The sequence below is a fragment of the Gobio gobio genome (assembly GCF_949357685.1).
Source record: "Gobio gobio genome assembly, chromosome: 20".
Classification (NCBI taxonomy): domain Eukaryota; kingdom Metazoa; phylum Chordata; class Actinopteri; order Cypriniformes; family Gobionidae; genus Gobio; species Gobio gobio.
In genome coordinates, this window is record NC_137113.1 from 14055109 (window position 1) to 14061391 (window position 6283).

Genomic DNA, 6283 nt, shown 5'->3' on the forward strand with positions numbered 1-6283 from the left:
TGAGGAAAAGTTTCTCTCGCCAAGGTCATATGTCATATGGGCGCACAACACAGGACAATTTTATGTTCCCTGCAAATGATGTGTTTGCAATTCATTCATCTAAAATCCAAATTGACAAAAAAAACACAAATAATAATATAGACCTGACAAATATGTCCAGGTTCCTGACCCGTCATAGTGGCTGCCATGTTGAAAACACATTACCAGCCAATACTACACTCTTTTAAAAAAAGTTGCCAGGAAGAACCAAAAAGGGGTTTTCACGGAGATGCCATAGAAGAACCGTTTTTTGTTCCCTGAAGAACCGTTTTGTGATAGGTTCTTAAAAAGAAAAAACATTTTCTAACCATTTTATAGTCTAAAGAACCTTTCTACACTATAAAGAACCTTTTGTGCAATGGAAGGGTTCTTTTGATATTAACGGTTCTTCATGGAACCATCCACCCCGCCAAAGAACCTTTATTTTTAAGAGTGTAGGGCTGCGTTTAAAACTCCACTTTTAGACGTACACTTTCGTAAGCCGCCATTTTGAAGTGCATTTAACTCCATCAAGAGTAGGGGAAGTGTATTTGGACAGACCATTGACCCCTCGATTTTGACAGAGGGAGCGAGTCTACTCAATGTACACTTCAGGCAGATCCATAGACCACAATGCAACACGATTGTGATGTCATAGCAGATCGTGCTTAATTTACCCCACCCCACACAACTCTATTGTATGAAACTGAGTTATTTTGACATTTAACCGCATACTTGTAGTTGCCTTAAGCTGACTGTTATAGTTTACTGTATTGTTATCATTTTCATTTGTCATTTTGTATATTTTCTCCAACAGCCCAAGCAAACACACTGGCCTATAGAATGGTCTAAAGATTTTAAGTGATCAAGAGCATAGGACATTCCATTTAAACACATTGCAATGTTTCAGTCAGTAGTGAGCACTCGTGTAATGTATGCAATTAAGTACATCGGAGTGAACGAGACAGAGGGAAGAGCATACAAATCGACGTAAACACAATCATACAGGAAGTCCAGGGCAATCCTGAGAATAACCATCAGTAAAAAGTTATGTTTGCTTCTCAAACTATTTAAACAAATATTATAGATTTATGTGATCATTAAATGTGTCATTTTTACTAGGAGGTAAAATGCTAATATTGTTAGCTTTAAAGTTACAAAATGGCCACCCAGATTATGTCTGTTTTAGAAATGAATTTGATTACAAATACACATTTCAAAAGAGATTTGATTAAATAGGTGAATGGTGACTAGGGTGACCATATTTTTATTACCAAAAACCAGGACACTCGGCCCGGCAATGAGATACTCAAATGATACTCAAAGTTTACTCAAAGATTCCTTATTGATTTCAATTCATTTAAAGTATGCCCCCTCTGTATGGATAGAAAATTGTTATATTAGGGCCAGGACAGGACTTGAAAACAGGACATGTCCTGGGAAAACAGGACGTCCGGTCACCCTAATGGTGACCATTTACAGTGTCTAAAAGCTTTTTGCAACTATGTGATTTTTGTACAAAAACAAACATGACTTGTGTCCATGCTCCGTTATCCTGTGCCAGCAGTTAGTTAGTGTCTAATGTTGTATCTGTCCTGCAGATGGCGCTCCACTGAGTGAGCTGTCCTGGTCGTCCTCTCTGGCTGTGGTGGCTGTGTCTTTCTCTGGACTCTTTACCTTCATCTTCCTCATGCTGGCTTGCCTTTGCTGTAAACGAGGAGACATTGGCTTTAAGGTGAGACCCTCTTTCATTTCAATCACTTTAAAACAATGGCTCTTAAATTCCAACATGATTTACAGTGTCCAATATTTGGAATAAGCCGACTCAGTAAATGTCAGTCTCAATCAAAATATTCATAATAAAATACAATAAAATTAGGACACAATTTCCTGTAAATTTTTTCGGACTTTTTATTTAAAATATTTTGTTCTTTACATTATTATCTTATTATTTCAAGCTAAATTTATTCATGCTTATTGTTTAGTGAAATAGAAAACAATATATATTTAAATTCAAGGTGCGTTGTAATAATACGTTTCACCACTAAATGTATCTGTTGTTTTAAAGACATGGTTTTAATATTTTCCTGGAAAACATATTCATTAGGAATAGGATTTTAGAATAGGAACAGTGATAAAACAATAACATCCTATATTGTACACTACATGCCCTGGCTTTCTCATGCTACTGTCTATGAATATGTAAAGCATGTGCATTAATAATGTGACGCAGGAACCGGGGGCAAAGATTTAACTTAAAAATAAGTAAACAAATTAGTATGAAATATTGATTTGAGTTTAAATTATTATGTGAGGAGAAGGAGAACATGTAGTGAAAAGTGAGCCGTGAAACTATCTATGTAATCAGTTATATCATTTAGCCATCATTATAAAAAAAAATTTGTTGTAGAATTCCACGACTGACCAATCACAATCAAGTATTAACACACTAATGCCACATCTATTCAGATTTAATCACAGTTGTCTCATTGAAAGGTTTTTGGCCGGGGGAGATTTTAATCAAACTTGTCAGCCTTTTCAGCAATGAATTAGCACAAAAACATCTCTTTCTATTGCGACTTCTTGGCCTGTTGCCGTCCTGCAGTTATGAATGAAAGTCTGAAAAGCATCATTCATGAATCACTTCTGAGCCTGTTTCAGATCTGTAGGAATGCTTTGATCAGTAGCTCAACGCATGCACACATGCATTCTGTTCAGCTGCGTGTCCTCTTGCCCTTTTGAAGTCCAAGAGTTTCAGAGAAAAGCAAGTTCTGCAGAGCAAACCACTTAGTCCTGTCTCATAAGGTTAAAGGAACCAAGGCAAAGAGAGCGCAGGGACACAATCACATCCCTATAGACGTGTTTTTGTAGTGAGCAGCGGAGGCCTTCAAACGGCATATGGCCATAGATCTTGCATAGAGCGCGCACTGTGCATTTTTCAGCAGCAACTATAAAGTGGGTCAAGGCACAGGAGAAATGAGACTCGTGTAAGGATGTGAGAGAGAAGAGGATTGCTCTTTCATGCTTCTAAGCACATGGTCTCCAGTAAAGGCCAAATATTTGTAATTACAATCCCTTAGAGGAACTACAGCTCAACGCTTCAACATCAGCTGCTGAAAGCGGACTCTTCCTTCTCTCTCTCTCTCTCTCTCTCTCTCTCTGCCTGTCTATTACCTAACAAACTTCCTGTCTCTACTTAACGCTCTTTCATTTTTCTACACAAGTTGGAAGTCTGACAGGCCTGAAGGTAATTGATTCATTCCCCTTTAGCATTCTCGAGGCTTCACACGCACGCTTACACAATTTGTGAGCACTGCAAAAAAAAAAAAAAAAGTGTTTGTTAGGTTGAGGTGAGACTGTAATACAGTGCTTAAATAAAATGCAGTATATTGGGTACTGTATATGCAGGGTTGTCAAGTGTTGGCAAATAAATTGGAGTTGCTCATTTGTTGTCAGGTAACTTATTGGGTACTGCAACATTAGATGCTTAAAATGAATGATAATCAGACCTTTATTGATGTAAGTGATTTACACAATTCAATGGTTTTAGACACTGTATAAACCTGCAGATTCAGTGTGGTTATGTCAATCTGTACCTAAGTTTTATTCGGTTTTGTATATTGTATATTCTATTGGTTCAAATTGAATTGATCAGATTCTGTTATAAAAGCCCGAAATTATCAGGAAAGATGTATTTGTGCACGATGCACCTACATTCAAAAGTTTAGGGTCAGTAAGATTTTCTAAATGTTTTTGAAAAAATTTGAAAGTAATATTAAAGGATTAGTTCACTTTCAAATAAACTTTTGCTTATAATTTACTCGCCCCCTTGTCATCCAAGATATCCATGTCTTTCTGTCTTCAGTCGAAAAGAAATGAAGATTTTTGATGAAAACATTTCAGGATCTTTCTCCATATAATGGAAGTCAATAGCCTCCAAACGGGTTAAGGTCCAAATGAGAGGTTCAGTACAGCTTCAAAAGGGCTTTAAACCACATCAAACAGTACCAGACGATCAATAAGGGTCTTATCTAGCGAAATGATCGGTCTTTTTTTTTTTTTAATAAATAAAGTTTAAGTTTTATATCTAAAGACAGAAAGACATATCTTGGATGACAAGGGGGTAAGTAAATTATAAGCAAAAGTTTATTTGAAAGTGAACTAATCCTTTAAATAACTGTTTTCTCTTATGTATTTCAATATATTTTAAAGGGGTCCTTGATTATGATTTCACTTTTTTAACTTTAGTTAGTGTGTAATGTTTCTGTTTCAGCATTAACAACATCTGCCGAGTCACGACTCTCAAAGTTCAATGCAAAGGGAGATATTTTCTTTTACAGAAATCGACTACAACAAACGGCTGGTAGGGACTTCAACGAGCTTCTTCCCGGGTTAGTGACATCGGAAACCCTAAAATTGACATAAAGTCTGCCCCTGGCAACAAATGTTGGGCTGCTTTAGAGAAGAGGAAGAGTTGTTGTAGTACATTTAGGAGTCTGCTCAAGCTGTCGCATCATAGCAAGATGACAACATATCTTACAACAGTTCCCACACAAGAGCTTTTTATAGATTATTGACAGAAAATGCTAATCGATGACTTGGAGATAGTTTCTCCTTTTTTGATAGCAACTCATTTGCATTTAAAGGGACAAAAAACGGCGCGCTTTTGCTCACCCTCAAAAAGTGACAATTTTAACTGCAAAAATGATCTGTGGGGTATTTTGAGCTACAACTTCACATACACACTCAGAGACTTCATCAGAGACTTATTTCACATCTTTTAAAAGGGGCATAATAGGTAATTGATTCCTGTGATGGTAAAGCTGAGCTTTCAGCATAATTACTTCAGTCTTAAAGGGATAGTTCACCCAAAAATGAAAATTAGCCCATAATTTACACACCCTCAAGTCATCCTGGTGTATATGACATTCTTCTTTCAGACTAATAAAATCGGAGTTATATTACAAAAGTTCAGGCTAATCCAAGCATTTGAATTGGATTTATAGTTGCTCAAAAGGCAGAAAGGCCGAAATTTTACTTGATAAAGTTTTAAATATGGATATTTTTCTTACACAAACACATCGATTCGCTTCAGAAGGCCTTTATTAACACCCCAGAGCCGCGTGGAGCACGTTATTTGACGGACAGATGCACTTTTTATGGACTTCAAAAACAGAACAACTATTAATCCAATTAAAATGCTTGGATTAGCCAGGACTTTTGTAATATAACTCTTTTATTCGTATAATGATTTTATTCGTCTGAAAGAAGAATGTCATATAAACCTAGGATGACTTGAGGGTGAGTAAATTATGGGCTAATTTTCATTTTTGGGTGAACTAAGAACTATAGTCTTCAGAAATCATTCTAATATGCTGATTTGCTGCTCAAGAAATATTTCTTAGTATCAATAGCTGCGTTTCCACCACAGGAACTTTCCCCAGAAACTGGGAACTTTGGGGTGGTACTCGGTGTGTTTCGACCGCAGGAACCAGGGTCTTAATGAAGTTCCGGGTAAATATTTCCCCCTCCGAAAGTCCCTGCTCACGAGGTAGTACTTTTTCAAAGTTCAGGAACTTTCGGGGGTGGGACTTGGGCGCTGAACATGCTGATTGATTGAGCTCACGCAGCTTTTTATTTCAACCGCCATTTTTAAAATTCTTTTCTGATTCGTTCTGCGTTCGGTAAATATCAGTCTTGCTCTTTCTGTCCAGTGGCGTGCGTCCATCTCAGCAATATCATGCTCAATGTCCGTAATAGCTGATAACATACATTGTCTTATTTCAAATCTAGCTTTAGTATCGGTGCTCGTCTCTTTTCCACCGTTTTGTTAATTGCCTCTTTAGTAAACCAATATAACCAGCAAAAGCAGCACAGCTTGAATCTCCTCCATACTTGTTATTGTTGCAGACAGTATCGCACAAAAATGATTACTCTCCGTCGCTGACTGGGAGGAACAGTCGCGCGCAGTCCCACGTCTCCGGACTAATTTGCCTAATTTTCACGGTACTTTAGACCGCAGTGGAAACGCAGACAGTAGCAGGTCTGGGGGGAAAAAAGTTCCTGTCAAAAAAAAGTTCCTGGTACAAATTGTTCCGGCAAATTTCGGTGGAAACAGGGCGAATGTTGCAGTTGTGTTATTTTTGTGGAAACTGCGATGCTGTGAATTTTTTTGTCCCCCAGGATTCTTTGACTTCAGAACAACAGCTTTTACTTGAGATAGAAATCGTCTGTAACATTATAAATGTCTTTACTGTCACTTTTG